General features: G+C 44.6%; 2 protein-coding genes and 1 long non-coding RNA gene across 10 annotated transcripts in view; 1 reads left to right on the top strand and 2 right to left on the bottom strand.

Annotated features, from left to right (window-relative positions):
- CDIN1 (CDAN1 interacting nuclease 1) overlaps positions 1-5,517 on the top strand; it is a 171,275-nt gene extending 165,758 nt beyond the window's left edge. For 2 of the 4 annotated variants that reach the window (XR_011141550.1, XM_068946327.1), the window contains one exon: positions 1,208-5,515. The gene's annotated coding sequence lies outside the window, so the exon portion shown is untranslated. Of the gene's footprint in view, positions 1-284 lie in introns of all 4 variants that reach the window. The other 2 variants (XR_011141553.1, XM_068946332.1) reach the window with 2 other exon arrangements.
- Positions 5,518-6,643: 1,126 nt separating this feature from the next.
- LOC138067490 (uncharacterized) lies at positions 6,644-17,671 on the bottom strand. The gene is made up of 4 exons (XR_011141547.1): positions 17,441-17,671; positions 16,642-16,825; positions 7,367-7,519; positions 6,644-6,908 (listed from the first exon to the last, which is right to left on the bottom strand). It is a non-coding gene; the product is annotated as an uncharacterized lncRNA (long non-coding RNA).
- A 1,164-nt stretch (positions 17,672-18,835) lies between these two features.
- MEIS2 (Meis homeobox 2) overlaps positions 18,836-19,566 on the bottom strand; it is a 173,009-nt gene continuing 172,278 nt past the window's right edge. For all 5 annotated transcript variants that reach the window (XR_011141546.1, XM_068946316.1, XM_068946314.1 and 2 more), the window contains one exon: positions 18,836-19,566. This exon is cut by the window's right edge and continues 705 nt beyond it. The gene's annotated coding sequence lies outside the window, so the exon portion shown is untranslated.

Here is a 19,566-nt window from a genome sequence, read left to right as displayed (position 1 = left end):
TTCTATCTAATGGGATCCACATCTTTAACAAGTGAACCAACAGTGTGACAAACAAAAAAACAACCTGCTCTTAAATATAATTCCAAAATAAATTACATCTAGTTCTTTTTTGTTGTTGTTGTGTTCTGTTTTCCTTTTTTGGCCGCCTGTAGAACTCCCACAATTTTTTCATTGCTACAATGACAAATGCTATGAGAAAAGACCTGGTCCACTGCCAAAAATCTACTCTAGACTTCAGTATATGTTTCTGCTTTCAAGAGTCAATTGTTTTCCTTCTCTCCCAGGGGCCACTAGCTACCTTATTACCAGAAAGAATGACCCCTTGACAGCACAATTGAGATCCAGAAACTCAACAAAATTGTAACCCCTCCAGTGGCATCAGAATTCTAATCAACAGCAGAGGGTCTGGAAGACAAATGTACTTGTGTATAAGGCCACCATATTAGAAAGTGGCTTCTTTACTTGCAAAGAAACCTATTTCTATTTCGTTTCTTTTGATATTTTTATTATCCCTTTTCTTGTAACCTTTTCATTGCTAGTGTTCTTAAGGTAGAAGGCTTTTCATAGCATGGGAATTATCTGTACTCAGTTTACTCAGTTTGCTGCCTTTTCCTTCACATGCAATCCATTTTTTGAAATGTGCAACTAGACATGGGAGCCCCCTAGTTATTACTGATTTCTTCTGTTATTCAGCTTACCCACTAGCAGAACAATTGTTCCATCATTTTTTTTTTTTTATTGCTGCATAAGAAATCCAGGTAAAGAATCTCCAGCCCTGGAAGTACAAACAATGAAGAACAAGTTTGATAACTTAAGGTGCACTTTACAGATAATATACCTAGCAGTTTCAAGGACATGCACTCAAATATTGTCATAAAGATAACTGACTGAATCTTTCTCAAGTGTGCATGTTATTAAAAGTACCTAAGTAATTTGGTGAATCTTTTTGCATACCCAGTGTATGAGAATCTAATATGGTTCCAAATGGGTGTATCAGACGATGCATCAAAGAAGCTGTGAAGGACAAGTCCCCAGTCTAATAGTCATATCTGTGTGTATGAAGCATTGTGTCCAAAGTCTTGAGGTTAACAGAATCCGCGCACCTGAATTGCTTAAAAGTTTTCTGACAATCCTAGCATGCTTTAAGGAAATATCAGCATGAGTTAAAAGTTTTTAAAGTGTCTTTTTCTTGCAATTGTTTTACAAGGATTAGCTGACCCGCATGCTGGAAGGAGTTTTTGCAAGAACATCCAAACAAGTGGTAGCAAACAAAACTAAAAACTGCTCACAATCTCCAAGAGTTTCTGCGATCTGACTACTGTTAAACAGTAATTGGGAAATGCTTCAAATGACTGCAGGAGAAAATTTATCAAGATACAGAAGGATGAAAAAGTCTAGAAAACAGACAAAAGCAGTCTGTATGGCAGAACATAAGCACACAAAACCCACCACCTTCAACAGAGCTCTGGGTGAGCACAGTAATTTGCAGAGACAGGAGTCTTAAAGCAGTATCATGGCCTTAGCTACAAAAAAAAAAAAAAACAGCAATAATATTTTGTTGAACACGCATTGGAAAGGACATAAGGGCAAGAAAGTATGAAGGAAAAAAAGAAAAAATGTCTTTCTTGCTTTTTTCGTACAAAAGTCATGTCATTTTACAAACCAAATGAAAAGCCTTAGACCCCTATGTGATCTCTGGGAGGAATGGTGAACTGCCAGCCTAGCACCTTTAGAACATGAGCAGCACAAACAGCAATAATGTGAATTTGCCTATAGTGTCCTACCAACAAGATATCACACTAATTCAGAGAAAGTGCTATGTGCCTGCCTCGGTTTCCCTACTGAGGCACAACACAGCTCTGCTACAGGAGGACAAGAGGGAGGATGCTGTGAAAAGGGCCCTTCTTGCTATGAACCGAACTGAGGGCAGCTGAAGCAGTCCTGTAATTTTTAGGTCTATGTGACTGGGCTCCCCCCTCGTGAACTGTCATAATACAGGGAGTGTTGCTTTGCATGTGTGTTTTGCTCCTGCAAATCTGATTTCAGAACTAAGGCCTTAATTAACATTCAAAAGTTGAAAACTGACAACTGCATGTTTTGGCACTTTTATCCTAAAATGTATTAGCTTTTATTGTCTTATGTGTTCGGTCGTACCTTTTTAATTTCTATGCAGAAAGCATAGAAGCAAGTTACGCAGATTGCTTCCACGTGTAAGTACTATATATTGAAATAATATTCTTAAATAATGCTGTCAAAATACAAGACTTACGTGACTGATGGAATATTCTTCCACCAAAGCAGCTCTGAGCTTCCCTTAAACAGCATGAAGGAAAATCTAAAGAAAATAATGAACAAGAAAGTAGCTTCTTCTGCCAGACCCATCAAGTTAAATGGCTTTTTGTATTGTTCAAAGCGTGTACACTATTGTGTTCTGTGGCAGAGGGTAAAGAGAGGAAACTTTCAGTGATGTTTTGATGAGACAATAAATAAAAATAATATTTTGACAGAGAGCTCATCCTATTAAAGAAAAACAAAAACGTGTTTCTCCAGCTCAAACAGAAATCCCCTTAACATGAAGAATATTGAGGGAGTACGCAGAGCCATCCAGTAATACTTAAAGGAAATGTGCCTTTCGTAACAGAACATGCAGCGTGACTAAAGACCACAAGTGCCTGGCATCATGTGAGCTTAGTTTTTAATACCTATGATAGACATTTTTGGAATATGTTTCTTGAAAGTAGTGTCAAGGATTTACTTCAGCATTAGTGTACATATGCTGATAGGTTGAACTGGTGTTCACATACCCAATACATAAGAAAAGGATTATTTTCCTTAGAAGTATGAAGTTTATTTTTTATGTTGATAGAGGACTTATTTACCTTCCTGATGAAATGTTTACCTCAGTCTGCTTCATCAATATTAACCTCACAGATCAACAGATCTTCCTATCGACAAAACAGAGAAGTCAATATTTCCTTATTATTATTTAATAAGTATTTCATTGTCAGTAACTGAGTGAGAACAAACATCTGTGCAGTATAATGGCATGCACTTTAATTTTGCAAGGTTACTGCCTTGCATATGTTTGACAGAAGAAGGCTAACCCCTAGTAAAAATCACCCAGTAATATCAGCATATAAAATGACAACATGTTGAAGGACATTTAAATTGAACAAAACAGGGTGTTTTTAAGTCCCACTTTTGATATACAAATGTTGGATGTGTTTTACTGTGTCTTCTGACTATGATTGATAGGAGATGCATCAATTTCAAGGTTTGTGAATTTAAGTAAATTGTTGTCAGTGGTATCGCTTCTTCTTTTTTGTATTTTTTTTCAAATTATCTCCTTACAGAGAATAGAGTATTACAAATTGAGACAGGATATACATAAAGCATCAATTTAGCTTGAATATCCACTTACAATAGTAAAAAGAAAATAGTTGTGATAAGAATGTGAGTACATCAGAGTTGTTCAGAAAACTCCAGAGTATTTAAAAAAACAACCACTTATGTTCTTCTTTTTCTAAATAATCTTCAATGTTTCTGTTTTGAAAATACTTTACCTGCCTTTCCATTCAAAGGACAAATACAAAATTCACATACATGCCAAAAAAAAGATGAGAAGAGCTTCAAGACTGTCTTTGTCGTAAGAGTATAATTTCATTTAAATCTACATGAGCAAAAAAAATACAGTAAACTGCCTTGCAATCTTCAGGAAGTTTGTTAACCCTTCACTGCTTAATGGTAATGCATTATTTGACTGAAAGGCCTAAAGAGCTTTCTTTAAGACAGAGAAAAAAACATCATGCAGCAGCGCTTGCTAAAGTTCCGATACCTTCAGAAATTAGTTGGGTCTGGTTTTAAACTAATTTTCCCTAGACCACTTCTTATCTGATAAGGTCTGACTTGTGATCTGGTGAAATGCACAGATACTTTTTATTATGCTTTCCATCAAATGGTCAGGACTTTTGTTTCCATGTATATGTATGTTTTGTCTACGAATCTATGTGCCTGTATATATGCATAAAGCAATGTATACATTATTTGTGTGTGTTTTTGGTTTTATCATCAAATTTTATAAATGAATAAAGATACTATCTTCATTTTACTGTTTTCTAAAAGAGGAAACATGGAATGGATTGTGTAAATCCAGCTATACATGTTGCTGATTAAAAGCTGATGGTAACAGTTAATATACAAGGGGACAGTCTAGTTTTTCTTCTAACATTTTTTTCTGGGGGAAAAAATGAAAATTAGACAGAAAAAGAGCATTTCCAGATGTGACTGTACAAGGCTTGATTTGAAGCACTTTTGTTATCTCCTTAATAATGTATGTAAGAAAGCTCATATGAAATGGTATGTTAAAACTCAATCCTAGTAGATATTTGTACTTATGAATTGATTCCTTATCCATATTTTATGGAGAAATAGCTCAGCACTGGATTACAGCACATTATTTTCCAAACTCCTTATTAGACTCTGCATATCTCTCTACTGTGCCTCCAGGCTTAAATTAAAAACAAAACTTAAATAAAATTTAAAGAGACAACATTCAGAAACTTCTTTTTTACAAGGCTTCTGAAAGTTCATAATTATTTTTGTCCCTAATAGGCTCGCCTTTGAAATAATTTGATGGCTAGGTTTGTAAATCCACTTGGAAAGATCTGGCATCCCCATAACCATTAATAGGAGTATATATCACAGAAATGATTTTGCATATAAATAATAGTATACAAGATTTGGCTTAAATTGTCTGCTTTCATTTGATTTTTTTCCCTCTAAGATAATTTGCAGGGAGGCAGGAAGATCAAGTTGAACGCAATTTGGAAATAAAACTTTGATAATTGAGCTAAGTAGGCTGAACTTGTCAGTCACCTGTGACCTCCTCCTAGTTACACATAATTTCAGATATCTAAATTTAGAGGGCCTGTGTAGAGTTATAGAAAATAAACAGAGCAGTTGGAGTTTTACTCTGGAACCACATTATCCCTCATAATCTGTTTGCTTTGTTTTTATTGAAGATGGAGGGGCCTGAGCGCACTGCACTGCTGCCTTAAGAAGGTGCTTGGCCAGCGGATGTGTTCAGGGAGCTGGCAGGGGAGAGCAGGATGGGCCCCCAGGGGAAGCCACCATGCAGGGCGTTAGAGCAACAAAACAGCAATGGAGCTGTAATGGACAAAACATTGAAGCTTCATGAGTAAACTGCATCTCACGAGTAGTAAGATCTTCTTTAAAGACCCCTACTACTGAAAGTTTGCAATCGTCCCTGTGTGTGAACATACTATTTTACTGCTCGTTTCGAAGGGGTTATTCAAAACACCTTGGCAGCTGAACCCTTCCTGCTTTCAGAATAATTATTTCTAATCGTGATTGGCAATAACAGCAATTGCCATATTCAGCCAGCACCCAGCTGTAACCATTTCTTTTTTATTATTGTTATTTGGGTTAACAATCAGCACTGACAACAATGTCTCCCGACCCTCCTCCCCATCGCCCAAATAAATAGATAAATAAGTACCAGGCAACATTCTGTAGCAGCCCTCGGGTCTGCCACGTCCTCTCCCCCCGCCCCGCACCCCTTGCCACCCCCCCGGGCCGAGCGCAGCGCAGCGCAGCGCAGCCCAGCCCGCGGCTCGGCTCGGCTCGGCTCGGCTCGGCGCAGGGGTGATGCGGGGCTGCGCTCGCCCTGCGCTGGCCGCCGTGGGAGGTGGGGGGGTCGGTTGGAGGGAGTGGGTGATGAGGAGAGGGTGTCTCGTCCCGCGTGGACGCCGGCGGCTCTCCGCGCCTGGTGGGCTCGGCTGAATGAACCACGAGTGACTTGGGCTGCTTCACTGCAGCCCGCCCCCCCCCACCCCCCAGCTGAGCAGGGGCTGCAGCCGCGGCTGCAACCAGCCTCTTAATAAACCTCCGGGTCGATGATGCATCGCTCGCTAGTGAATCTTCGTGGGTTTATTTATTTTAACTAAATCGCCCAAATGGATCGCAGCTCCGTGTTGACTCTGGCGAGAGGCGAGGAGGGGACCCGGGGGCGAGGAGGGGCCGGCGGAGCTGACAGGTCGCCCAGGGGTTGCGATGTTTCGTGCTTGCAGGGACTCTCCGCAGTCGCATGCCGCCCACCCCGCCCCGCCGGGAAAGATCCCCCCCGCCCCGATAATCGCCCCCCTCCTCCTCTTCCTCCTCCTCCTCCCTCCCTCCCCCTCCCCCCCGGCCGGCTGCAGCCGTCCTTGTAGGGAAGAGCCGGGCGCAGGCTGCCGGCGGAGCGAGCAGCCCCGCCGCCGGGGATGCCCCGGCGAGGCGGCCGCTGCTGCGGGAGCCGAGCCGCCCCCGCACCGCGGGCGGGCTGCCCCCGCCGCTGGAGGGGAAGGCGGGGGTGGGGGGGACAGGGGAAAAAGGGCGAAGAGCCATTGTTTTAAACCGAGCAGAAAGGTGGCCCGCTAACGGGTTTCTAAAGTTGACGGTAATTAGAAAGACCCGAGGGCCAAAGCTTTCTTCTACTCGGATCAGAGTAGTGAGTATCTCTGCCCCTTGCGCTCCTCCGGAGCTGGACCCCACCGCTGTGTAAATGGGGTAGTTTGTCGGGAAATAATGATCGGTAGCCTTTACAATGCCAGTGGATAAAGGTAGCAGTAAAGCGAGCCCAACGCCTCTTCTGTCCGCTGAACTTACAGCGTTTCTTGTATTTATTCACGTCCCCATCAGTGCAGAAGTTTCATCCACAGAGGTCTCGGGAAGAGAGTTTGGTTGTCAATACACTTGTCTTTGTCCCCGAGCAGATGGGTGTGCGAGTCTTACACCAGCCACAGCGCTGAGCCTGCCCTTTGCAATGCCTGCTTGCCAAGTGTCTGAATCCTCTGGATGTCTTGCAGATAAATATAGCAAAGTCTCATAGGATAAAAGCAACCTCCAATCTTAACAAAAAAAAAAAAGAAGAAGAAGAAGAAGAAGAAGAAGAAGAAGAAGTTGCGGCACAGCTTTAGCAAGAGCAGGACCGCTGACCTTTCCCAGCAGACGCCGTACCTGCTCTCTGTCACCTTTTTAACCCGCACTTCCCCCAGTTCCCCTCAGCCTCAATCCTCTCTTGATCCTGGCGGATTACAACCCTGCCCCCCGGGGTGTCCGTGCCGTGCTCTTTAACACGCCCGGCACCAGCCAAGAGGGCGTATTGCCGAGGCCGGGCTGCTCGCCGCGCCGGTGGCTCCGCGGCGCTGCGCCGGGGCGGGCGGGGGGCCGCGGCGGGGCCCGCCGGCGGCCTCAGCCCCGTCCTCGGCCCCGGCCCCGGACCCCCCCCCTCGGGGTGCTCATCCCTGACGTCAGATGTTTGCTCCGTCTTTTGTTCAGTTAAAAATAGTTTCGCGCAGCAGCTTACCTGCGTCGGGTGGCTGGTTGTGGCTGCTTCAGGAAAGGATTTTCTGGAGAAATCAATCATTTCCTTCTCGCTCGGCTCCGTGATCTCCGCACCTAAATTAACTCTACCAGCAGTCAGGAGACTGACTCGTGGTCTTTTAAAACCACCGCTTTGCTGCTTGAAACACGTTAAAAAATAGAAGAAAAGTTTATTTGTAATCCAGCTATGACAGAGCTATGCTATCAAAGCCAGCCATTTCATACTACGACCTATTCTAGTATATATGGCTTTAAATATTACTACTCCTCCAGTAGTCTTTATTTTTTACTTTTCCCTTTACATCTCATTCATGGCCATTCCTATGTTGTGCTTGCAATTACATATTAACCTAGTAAAATAATTGCATTAGAGCAGATTACTTGCAGCAGACATTTATCCTTCTCCTCCAGATTCTATGGAGTTATTAAAAAATAATGGGTGCCAAGACAGTAAAGGAATATTTCCTAATTAAAGAGAAAAAATGAACTGTCACCATTTCCACTGTTTGTGGGCCAGTTTGTGTGTTCAGATTACACATACTCGTATATCATAAACATATATGTATATAGCACACGCATGGGGCACACAGGCACACACACGCACACATATACCACAGTTAGTTCCTTATTTCTTATAGTGATAAAAGAATAACTTGAAATTGAGGACAAATTAATTGATTCGGAAAATGTATCACTTTTTTCCACTTCAGTTTCTTTCCGTATTATAAAGGAAGTCGTGACTATTCAGCTAGGTAGGCGATTAGCCGCCCAGTGCTTAGCGTCTTGTGATCATCACCCCATTGTACAGTTGATGGAGCTAAAGTTTTTCTACAAGTCAGTAACCTTATTTTATTGCTGCGTGTGCGTGTGGTACATAATCTCACACGAGTGTAGAGCTATCGGATCCCTACAGTGTGTGTATAATTTTAGAGTTTATCTTAACCTAACTGCTCCTTGGTGACAAACCTGCCCGTTGTGGAGAGTACTTTCTTCACTTTAATACTATTTCGTTCGCGGTGAGCGCGTGGAAATTCTTTGCAACGAAATTGCTTCCCCTCTGGTCCCTATATTTTAATTTAGGAGAGGACTGATTAGCTGTGGCTTTAAAAGGGCCAGGTCTGCGCTGGCTCGCAGCGTCACCTCTCACCTCTCCGCAGCTCCGGGCCGGGGTCACGGCGGGGCCACGGCGGGGGAGCGGGCAGCGCGGCTCCGGCTCCCGCCGCGCCTACCTGCGCGCAGCGCCCGCGTCCCGCCGCGTCCCGCCGCGCCGCGCCGCAGCGCACCGCAGCGCACCGCGCGAGCAAATCCCCTGCCCTCCCGTGGAAGGGGGAGCAGCAGCCCGGCCGCTTCTGTCTCTGTACACCGCTGCTGAAATATATCTTCGTGGAAAAACAGGAAGATGCAGCTCTGCTAGGCGAAAAGAATTGTTTAGTGTGTTTTAATTTGCATTCTCCTGTTTTAATGCAACCCGTTCTTTTTATTTGCAGGGAGGGGTGAGGGGGGGAGGAAAGAGGGCCGACCGGGGTGCATCGTGTTGTTTCAAAGCTTCCTGTAAACTTTTACATTTTGAAAGAATAACTTCAAAAATCTGAATTTGATCGTATTCAGACGTGTGCCCAATTCGCATCGATTTGTGAATTCAGTGAAGGTGTAAAGATCCGTCGATAGCATTTCAGGTCAAGTGTCCCTAAATCAGCACATTCCCTCTTCTCTGCCAAATTCTGGAATTAGTTTAACAAAAGAGTATTTTTTTTTAACTGTAAAAAAATGAATTTCAAAAAAGGGATAAAGTTGTAACAGCAGAGACTACTATAAAAATCATAGATCCCTTCTGAAAAAAAATCCCTCTGAGCTAATTGTTCGAGTATGTCGGATCTTCATAGAAAGGATACTATGGACTTTACTTGGAGGATTACTGCAAAAACATGCAATGCATACAAAACTATCAGTAAGAAAGGGTAAAAAGGATTTTTTTCAAGATATGAGGAGTTAAATGTGTGAGTATATTTTTTAATAGTTTTGTTATTTATTAAATGATCGATGTAGATGAAGGCAAATACTGAATATTCAGAAAAATACAATTAATTTTGAAAAGTTACCTTCCACTGAATGTACCGTTGCATTTACAGAGCTGGTGCGGAGCCATCGCTTTGTTTATTTTTCTAATGTCTACCCAAATTCCAGCAATCCACAGAGCAGTAACAGCTTTTTCCATGTGTTTATCATCGGGGTTGCAACAGGATTCGCCTCAATTGTTCTGCTTTTCTTGTGTTTTCCTTTCTTCCCTTTTCTGCATTTCCCAGTTACATTTGCTTTGGTTGCAAAAATAAACAGCGGAGTTTTTAACAGCAATTTGAGATGATAATGGTTACTGATCCCATTCTTTCCATCATAATCTTCAAGTGGTTTAAGATTAATGATAGGAGGTGTTTTAGCAAGGAGTGTGGGTTCTCTTCTCCAAAGACCATCGCTATGATAATTTACTTAAGATGTTGACAAGACTGTCAGTAAGGCTAATTTTTTATTAAGTTGCGCTGTAGCAACTGTAGTAAGCATTTGTTGTTGTTGTTTAAGCACAATGTATTTTTGAGTGCCGTCCTGTAAATGTTGTTATTTGGTCTCTGCCTGATGGATTTGCAATCGAGATGATTCCCCTTGCCTTTGTTTCAAGAAAGGTATCTTCTGGTATTCTGATAAATATTCTCTTCCCACCCACTCCTATTCCCTTACAGGCATATTTTTAAAAGAAAATAAATTTGAGCAAATAATGCCTTGATCCAGCAAGCCAGATCCTCCACAAGGCATTGTTTTAGCCGGACTTTATCTAGGCACAGTCCTGAACCAGCGGAGCTAGGCGCAGGTTTGAGGGGATTGGGATTTTCTTTAATAGGTGAAATAATCCTTTAAACTATAAATATTTAACTGCAATACCCCAGTATACACAGAGGCTGGGCTCCCTTTTAAACGAGGGAGAATTATGATTTTGTTTGTGGCTTCCGAGCAGTGTTCTGCTTTTGTTACCTATCTCCGCTGCCCTGCGCGGGCAGCCTGCCCCGCTCTGGTGCGAGTCCCCCCCCCCCCCGGCCCCCCCCCCCGGCCCCCCCCCCCGAAGGACCCGCAGCCCCTCCGCGATAGGGAGCAGAGCCCTCCCGGCGCCCGGGCCGGTCCCGCGGCCGCCGGCGCTGGAGCGCTCCCGCCGCGGCCAGCCGCCCCGGGCCGCCGCTCGCCCCGCGGGGAGGCTGCACGGGGCGGGCCGGGGTCGGGGCCGGGGCCGGGGCTGGGACCGGGGCCGAGGCCGGGGTCGGGCTTCCAACGCCGCCGGCCGCGGGGCCGCGGCGCGCCCGCGGAGCCGCGCCGGCCTCCCCGCACCCCGCGCTCCTGCCCGGCTTCCTCCTGGTTTCATCCTCGAAGCTCCCGGTGACAGCAGTCACTTGGCTGCTGGCGGGAGCTGACAGCGCGGAGCCTACTTGGGGAGATGGCCAGGGTCAGTTAGCCCGTGCTCGCAAAGGCGTGTGCGCGCGCGAAGGGAGAGAAACGTACGGAGTAGCCTTTTCTTACTAAGGGGAAAACCCTAGGATGAAATCGCACCAGATCTGTTGATTTCACCCTTCTGTGGTGTTTTCAACAAACATAAAATCGCAGGCTTACCTATAAATTACCGGGACCATGTGACACTCATTTGGTCGTGTTTGACTGCCATTTGCACTCCCCCCCAAGTGTTTGCGCTGTGCGTGCATCCGCGGACACGGGATGCAGGGGGCCGTGGGAGCCAGGGCAGCCAGGAGAGCAGGGAATCTGGTGCCAAGTTTGGGTGGCAGCCACCTGAGCCCTGCCTGCCCTGCAGCCGTGCCCGAAGGGTGGCAGGGGTGCGTTGCCTGCGCGGGGCAGGGGGCCGGCTCCGGCCGGGCCAGGCTGCGGTGGGGTACCTGCCTGCGCTGGGGCCGCCGGCACCGCCGCGCCCGGGACCAAGGGGTGTTTGCCCTCCCAGCGTGCGCTGCAAAAACGAGACATAAAGTAAACCGCAGAGGCTGCAAAAGCGTATTCAGCCTCGTTATCACTATTTCCCTCTTTTCGGTATTAGCAGTTTTATGTTCTTAAAAAAAAAAGCCATTTTTCATAAACAGCTTATATTGTAATCCTCCGAGGCCAAAAGAGAGGCGCGGAGAGAGGGGCAATGGGATAGAGGGCACGCTCTAATGTAACACATGCGGCATACGCGGGTGTGGATGTGCGCGGCCCTGTGTGTGCGTGCCTTGTGCGCCGTCTATTTAATCCCTTATTTGTGTAATTAAGCGCCCAGCGCGGACGGGAGGGCTCCTCCTCGGCGGCGAGCGCGGCTGCCCGGGCGGGCCGGCGGCGCGGAGCAGGCGCGGCGCGGCGCGGCCAGCAGGGGGCGCTCCAACGTTGCGCCTGGGAGCGAGCGGGGCGTTCGCACACGCACCCGCACCGCACTCACACACTCACACATACGCGCGCACGCACGCACACACGCGCGCGCGCGCGCACACACACACACACACACACACACACACACACACACACACACACACACGGCGCTCCCAGCACTGCACAGCACCAGACCTTCACTCCGTGCAACCCAGTCTGGCCGCCCTTTACCATCCCCGAGTACCTGCCGAGTGCTTATCGCAACCCTCCGTGAAGGTGCGCGCGTTTACAGGCGTGCTGGATACCTCATACATGCATTTCACTGCATGGATTTCCCTCTACCCCTCTCCTTCTCTCTGTGTACTATACATTATGCAACTTATTAAATACAACGATGAATTGTCAACATTTTTTTCGCCTGTTAGTTCCGCTGATCCGGGCAGGATTTATTTTCAGATCTCAGGTCCCGGAGCTATAATGCGTGATTTCTTTGCCTTAAATAAAATTGGTCAAATGTTGACAACCTTTAAGCCAATCTAACACTCAAGATTACTGATGGGAAACTAATGAGAAAATATCAGATCGTCCGGCCTGGGGGCTCCTAATTAAATCTTAGCTGATTGAAAAATAAAAGCGGGTTTGAGGGAGTGGGGGAGGAGGGAAGAAGCTCCAGGCTGAACTTTAGCTCTCATTTTACGTTATATTTCCCCAGTCCACCCCTCCCTCCACTCTTCCCCCCTCCCTCTTTAAAAAGCCTAATGTTATTTCACCGGTTATTTCAAGAGATCCGAACACGACTATCATTCCTTGCCCGGTAAATATTAAGGCCTTTAAGCAACGTGATTTAACTAATTAGAAAATTTACATCATTAAGTCTCAGGGAGAGAAAAAAGGAGAAACAAATCTGTCAGTCATTTTAAAAGAGACAGGCCCTATTGAAGTGTGAAGAAATCGGCTCTAATTCAAAAAGGCAATCGGGCAGAAAAAGCCCTCAACATTACCCTGCTAGTTATTAATCAGAAAGGGTTTCCCCCCCTCTCCTTCCCTGTAATGGCAAGAGCTGAAGCACATCGTTAGTTTCTCCCAAAGCTACCGCACAGTTTCCATTCAGTTTTTTTGCCACTCGTCCATGTCCCATATTAATAGTGAGTATTTGTCCATTCAAGGCTCATATATTTGAAAATGTTTCCGTGTTAGGGATCCACATCCGCAGAAAAATAAGGCTCCCGGACTCCCCATCTCTGTCTCAGACAAATACAACGGCTGGAATGCCCAGTCCCCAGCCCCCATTAAAGTGAGGTCCTAAAGTAAACCTGCTCGGTGAGAACTAGATTGTGTCTTTGTTTTTCTCCCTTTGCCCTGCATTTCCAAACGCAGACACATAAGCCTGAGAGTGGAAAGACATCCCCCCCCTCCCTTTCTCAAGGACTAAATGTGTTTAGTGCCACGCACAAGACTCAGCCGGAACAATACAAAACTTCGCTGAAAATCAGAGAGATCAGGTTACTAATGTAGGTTCGTTAATGAAGTGATGTGGGACACCGCTTGTTCGCGCAGCGAGCGGGAGGAGGAGTTGTCCGCCCCTGGGTTAGGGAGCACGCCGCCGGGATGGCTGCACGGGGGAGCTCAGCGAGTGGGAGACGTGAAGTAGCTTGGTCCAGAGCACAGAAAGTGTTACACCTCTCTCGCTCTCCATTTCTCCCTCTCTCTCTTTCCTCCCCTCTTTCTCTTTCTCTCTCTTTCAAACACACGCTTTAATCCTCCCCTTCCAACTGTTCACAGTGGACTATAGCATAAATAATAAATACATCCTACTCCGCGTTCTCTCGCTCCTAATCTCGGAGAATCTGGCAGCCGCTTTAATCAAAGGAGTTTGCACTGTTTCTTCATGGAGCTAATTTAAGGAATTTTAAACACGCGCCGGACAAAACCAGGCGGTAGGGGCCTATTCCTGATCCCACGGCCCGAGGAGAAACTCTTCTGAAGCCCAGGGAATTAGCTCCACGTAAATGGGCTCAGAATCAGCCTCCTGATCCGGATTTTACCAGGCGGTAGCCTGTAAAGGCAAAGTTTACCGGCAAAAAAAAATCTCTACCAGTCTGATTCGGACTTCCATTTACTTTCAAACGTTGACTTGTAGCCATCTTTGCAAGTAGATGCTTACAGAAATGCAACGCCTTCACCAGGAACAGATATATTCTTTATTAGCACGACGTGTGCTTAAAGAAAGATCTTTTAAACAGCACTGCATGCTGTACAATGGCTGAACAGACAGCTCGTTATTACCGAGCACACGGAGCACTGGGAGCTGTACCTAGCACAGCTCTGTGTGTTCAGCTCGATTAAAAGTTTTGTGAGCGAGAGGTGCTCCCAGATAGAAACACGTGCTCCTAGATTGAAACATTTCTCTATTCCTCGGTAAAATGAACCGAGTAACCTTCTTTTCGCCCTGTGAAAATACACTAAGGCAGATTTAGCAGTCTCCCAAAGCGGGAGGATTTGATCACCAGTACGAGTGGAGAGTAGAGAACAGAAGAAATGGCCATGATCCCCCCCTCCCCGGAGCCGCCCCCTCCGCATCAGTTTGTCTTGCAGTTATTCAAAATGATTGAGCTTTCTGAAGAAGGCCCTTTATGGAGAGAACAAAACCAGCAACAAGCTCTTCCCCAAAAAACAACATGAATATCAACCTGTCCACTGGCAGGGCTTCGGAGCTTAGAGGCATTATAATAAAATTTACGGCGCCCTTAACAACTCCCAAGTAAAAGCATTAAAATTCCCTTTAATTGAGAAAATATTGATTTTTAACTCTAGAAGAGCGAAATCGTAATTTAACTGCAAACTTTCACCGATATAACAGCATTTTAGGGAGACAATATTCCATCTTTAATAGAGATCACTTACGAAGTGATAAAAGCAAAGAAAACTTGACAAATAGAGAGACAACTGCATTTGTGAAAGAAGTTATTTGCATTCCCTATCCTCTTCGTAGCTCCAGACAATCGTACTTATTTTCCTTCCCCCAATTCTCTAAACACAAGTGTAGAAGGAAAGGATTTTGGATGTAGAAGAGAAGCAGCAGTGCAGTTCATATTAAAATTAATGATTTGCCTTTACCAGGCAAGGAATGATGACAAGAGATTTAAGGAAACATTTTCACAAAATGGTAGCCTCTTTTAAAAAGGTGACTAATTTTATAAAATTTTCTTACTTTTCCTTGTTCGCTAAAAAAATCATTGCTAAAAGGAAAGGAAGGGGAAATCCCACCCTCGCTTTCTATCTTATTTCTGTATCGGTTTTTGGTATTATAGAAGAGTAAAGAAGTTTTTGTTTGGTGGTTTTTCATTGATCAGTCACTCTGAGCTAATGTAATTATCCTCATCAATAGAAGGCTGCAGAGAGAATCATTATGTGGGTGACATTGATAAATGATCACCCAAGAGCTGCCTTTTCTCTTGGGCACCCCCACATATGACCCTCCCACATACACAAGGTAGCCATAGAAACACCTTGAGATCTTCAAACACTGCTACAAATGGGAGAATACAGAGAAAGCGAGAGAAATCCAACTTCACACACTTTCTGTCCTTGCTGAAACCTCTCCTCCGCTCTGCGTCCTGCCCCGCAGGCGCGCAACCCGAGCCCCTCTCACTCTCACCCACATTAAGCTGTATGGGGGAGGGAGGGTTGCTTGTGATGGAGCTTACTTCTTTTTTTTTCTTTTTTTTTTTTTCCTGAGAGATTTAAATAATGAGGTTGCATGCATCGTATGGGTATATTGGTATTTTCTCTACGTGCAATGTAAAACCCACTAGTCTGGAAAGTCGCTCTTTAAGATGCGCAGTTAAAATACCCACCATCACCTCAATAACTCCGCGGGCTAGCCACTCTTGGAAAGTGGCTAAACTCGAATTATTAGTATTTTATTAGTCATATGGCTATATGGGAAGATGCTGTATTTCTTTCTAAAGCAGAGATTGATGGGGTTTTTTTTCCAGCCGTAGAGCCCCTTTTTATATAAGCAAATACGAAAATATTGAGGCAGTAATTGATTCATAATGATCCATAAATCGATGCGAGGAAGGGGCCGAGGGTGTTTATTTATTTTATTCCTAAAGCTGCAAGTAAAGTAGCTTTGACACCGTGTGGGGATGAAGGGGAGGAGTTGTTTGGCTGTGCGGGGTCATCCATCATCACTGTCGCAGAGACTCTGCCCAGAGGAGCAACCTCCCTTCTGTCTGTCTCTTTCTCGCCACCAAAACTATTAATATTAAAATCTGCCTTCAAACCTTTCCCTCACCCGCCTCTAATCTCACACAGTCCTTCTCCATTCAAAGATGCTGGGCTTCCCCTGCCTGGTAGCAGGCTATCGCTTGTCCAGCGCCATCGGGTTTTATTTTTCAAAAAGTACAGAAGGCTTTAAAGCCAACCCCGTTTTCTCTTGATTTAACCCAGGGACGCGGCAAGGAAGACTTGTAGGGCGGAGATATCCCTCTAAGACCGTGAAGCCCTCTCCTGCCCCTCTAAACACAGCTCCTGGAAGCAGCCGCGTGTAAGGAAAGGATTTGGGAATTTTCCTGGATCCACTGGATTTCCTCTCAATAAGCTACATGAAAGGTGTAGTTAAGTTAGCGGTTCCGGATCGTCCCCTCGCAAAGGCACTGCAGGGCAGACCCTCCCGCTCCTCCTGAAATTACGGGACTGCCGGACTAACAGGGAACTTGTGTACCAGCACTCGCTGCTTCGGATGGGAAAAACGGGTTCCATCTTGTGACAGCTGCTAGATAAATTTGCCACATGCTTTTCCATGTCTCCTTCCCCCTCCCCGTGTCCCCCCCCCGTCCCCCCCCCCCCCCGCCATCCCTCGCAAACCTGTGCTGGGTCAGTTTTCTCTCCCTCGCTCTCTGCTGCCAGGAGTGACCGAGCGGGAGCGCCTCGCTCCCCGGCAGCTGCTCTTCGCCCCGCAGCGCCCGCACGCTGCGGCGGGCAGGGCTCGGGGCGGCCGCGCCGGCGGAGGTGCGCTTCCCTCCTCTCTTCGCCTTAAATGCAGCAAAATCTGGAAGAAAAATCCCTCATTTGTGGTGACTACAACTCCCAGCCCAGAATCGCTCAGAGAAATGGAAGTTTGGGATTATAAACATGTGTATGTGTAAACAAAAGGTGTTTTTCTGTTACCCTTCGTTTCCCAGCGCATAAGCGATTTTTATTCAGGCTACAGTATTTCCTTTCACACCATACCGCTGTCAAAACATTATTCCCGTTTTTGGTTGCTTTTGACAGCTGAGCAGTTCTTAAAAACACCAAAATCGGAACCTTCCATACTAAACAGTATATCGCAGACGGAGAAATCTCTCCACGCTATTGTACCTTGGATTTCAGCAACACATCTCACGGAGAGCACAGCTCAAAAGGGGGGGGGGAAAGAAAATAAAAGAAAATAAAAGACAACACAGCAATACAGATATTTAGTTCATCATAAAAACAATAACCTACTAAGGATAAATTGCTCAGTTTCCTTCTACCAGTGCAAGGACATTTTCTGACATTTCTCCTAAAAATATAAAGACAAGATCTGCAAGCAAATAAAGTACTTATATATAAATATATATATATAAATATATATATATAAAAGCCTTCCCTTTAAAATGCAAACACAACAAACAAATCTTGCCTTCCTTTTTCCCGCATCCACAAAAATAACAGAATTCGAAAATAGGAGCCCGGGGTGTGCTCTTCTTACAGGACTCAAGGGTCGAAGCGATTTTAGTCAGGACAGAAAGCATGAAAGCCAAATGTGGAATTCATCATCCTTTAAATTTCATACGAATGCCTTAAAAAGACGCCTACAAAGCGGGACCCGATTGCTAAATAAATCCTCACACCCATTCTACTGGCATCCTCCCTTCTGTTGCCAGCAGCGTGGGTCCATTTACTCAGCTCAGAAATTAAACATTAACTACTAGGCTGAAAGTCTTTCGACATTCCAAAGGTAAAAGTTGTCAGTCAAAGTTTTTAATAACACACCAGCCATTTGGAATGAGGAGGAGGAAGGAAGGCAGGGGTTACAAATTTACAAATGGTTAAACCGGTAACATTTGTTTCCTAGAAAGTTAAGATAATTTCAATCCCATTCCCACGTCTCTTCCCCTCCACCCCCCCCCCCCCGAAATAAAGCCAGAACCTTCCTCTTCTCGTTGAGCCCCATCCTGTTCCCACTGACTTGATAGTGCCACTAAGTGTAGTGAAATGAGGCCAACTTTCTAACAACAATTATTCCCTAGTTCAAACTCTCCTTTAATTGCTTCAAAATGCTACAAGCTTTTGTTTAAGTAAACCCAACCCTCATCCATGATTCTTCATCAGCTATTTATATTTAAAATGACAAATTAACATTTTTACTCATTAGTTGATGGGTTCTTTTTTTCTTTTGAAAACAAAGGAAGAAAAGAAAAGCAATAAAAACATCTCAAAAGCTGGATTATGCAATGCTCACACAGGTAAAACTCTCATTAAACTCAAAGCTGCTTTTCTCTTCCTAAAACTTCTGAACCTAGTCCGGAGTTAGTCATTCTTCATCTCTGAGCTAAATAGCTGGAGTTAAAGTCTGTGGTGATTACGTATGCGCGTGTACACATACACACACACATACACATGCACACGCGCGCACACACACACACACACACACACACACGCTTACCTTTAACCCAAAAGGGCCTACTAGTTTTGTCAGATTATGGGCATCCACAACTCTAACTGAACATCCATCTTATTAACAGACAGATAATACAGATATTAGATATAGCTCTATGAAAAACAATCTGATGAGAGAATATTTGGAGTTTTGTTTAATCTTGTATGATATAGACATAATATTTATAATCAGCAGAAATATAAAACCTCAGTTCTCAGTCGTTATTTCATCCAATTATTCAATTAATGCTGATGATAGGCTTGTTTCTGTTACTTCCAAACTTTCTTCTCAATGCTGATAAGAAATATTTTTGAGATATCTTTCCCAATAACTTCAGTCTCTCCTAAGCATGATTAAAAACACAAAAGCCTAACAAAAAATCAAAAATGAAATATTTATTACCGCATTTTGTGACTTAACACCTTTTTTTTTTTTTAAAACATAACGTCACAGTCCTCATACAAGTATTTTAATGTAAATTTTGACAAAGCTTAAAGGTAACAGCATTTTCTTCTAGTGAGGAACACGTGCTGAGAAAGGAAGAATTCATGGACATACAATACCAATTCCACAGCAGATCTGATACTAGCAAAAACATTCTTTTTTTTTCAATTGAGGTAAACACATAGAATATCTAACATGAAACAATTAATAGACCGAACTCTGTACGAAGTTTGTTACAGTATTCTCTTGCTTTTTTTTCCCAAGCTTTGAGTTCATGATAAAGTTCTAGGTTTGGTGCAAAGACCGTTAATAACTTCTTTCATTGAGGAAAGCTGCCCAACTTTTAGTTTTGTTTTGTCCAAAGCCAAGGCTCAGAACTACTGGAAGAAGCTCCTGTTCTCTCTGTTCTGTCTTTTAAATCTTCACCTGCAAGCTCTTTGAAGAAGAGTCCAAAAAAAAAAATAGAAGGGGGAGGAATGGGGAGAGACTTAATGAAGCACAAACTATAAAGATCTGTTTGAAACTAAAGGACACATTTTATGAAGGAACAAAACGAGGGGATGGCAAGGCCTTCTTGGAACAGTCTTCTGAGTGATGAGAGACCCAGCAAGACTCTTCATCTTCATCTCCAGGGTAGTTCTTTTCTCACTGGCCAAAACAGG

Source organism: Struthio camelus, chromosome 5 (assembly GCF_040807025.1).
Source record: "Struthio camelus isolate bStrCam1 chromosome 5, bStrCam1.hap1, whole genome shotgun sequence".
Classification (NCBI taxonomy): Eukaryota; Metazoa; Chordata; class Aves; order Struthioniformes; family Struthionidae; genus Struthio; species Struthio camelus.
This window is presented reverse-complemented; position numbering and strand designations above follow the sequence as displayed.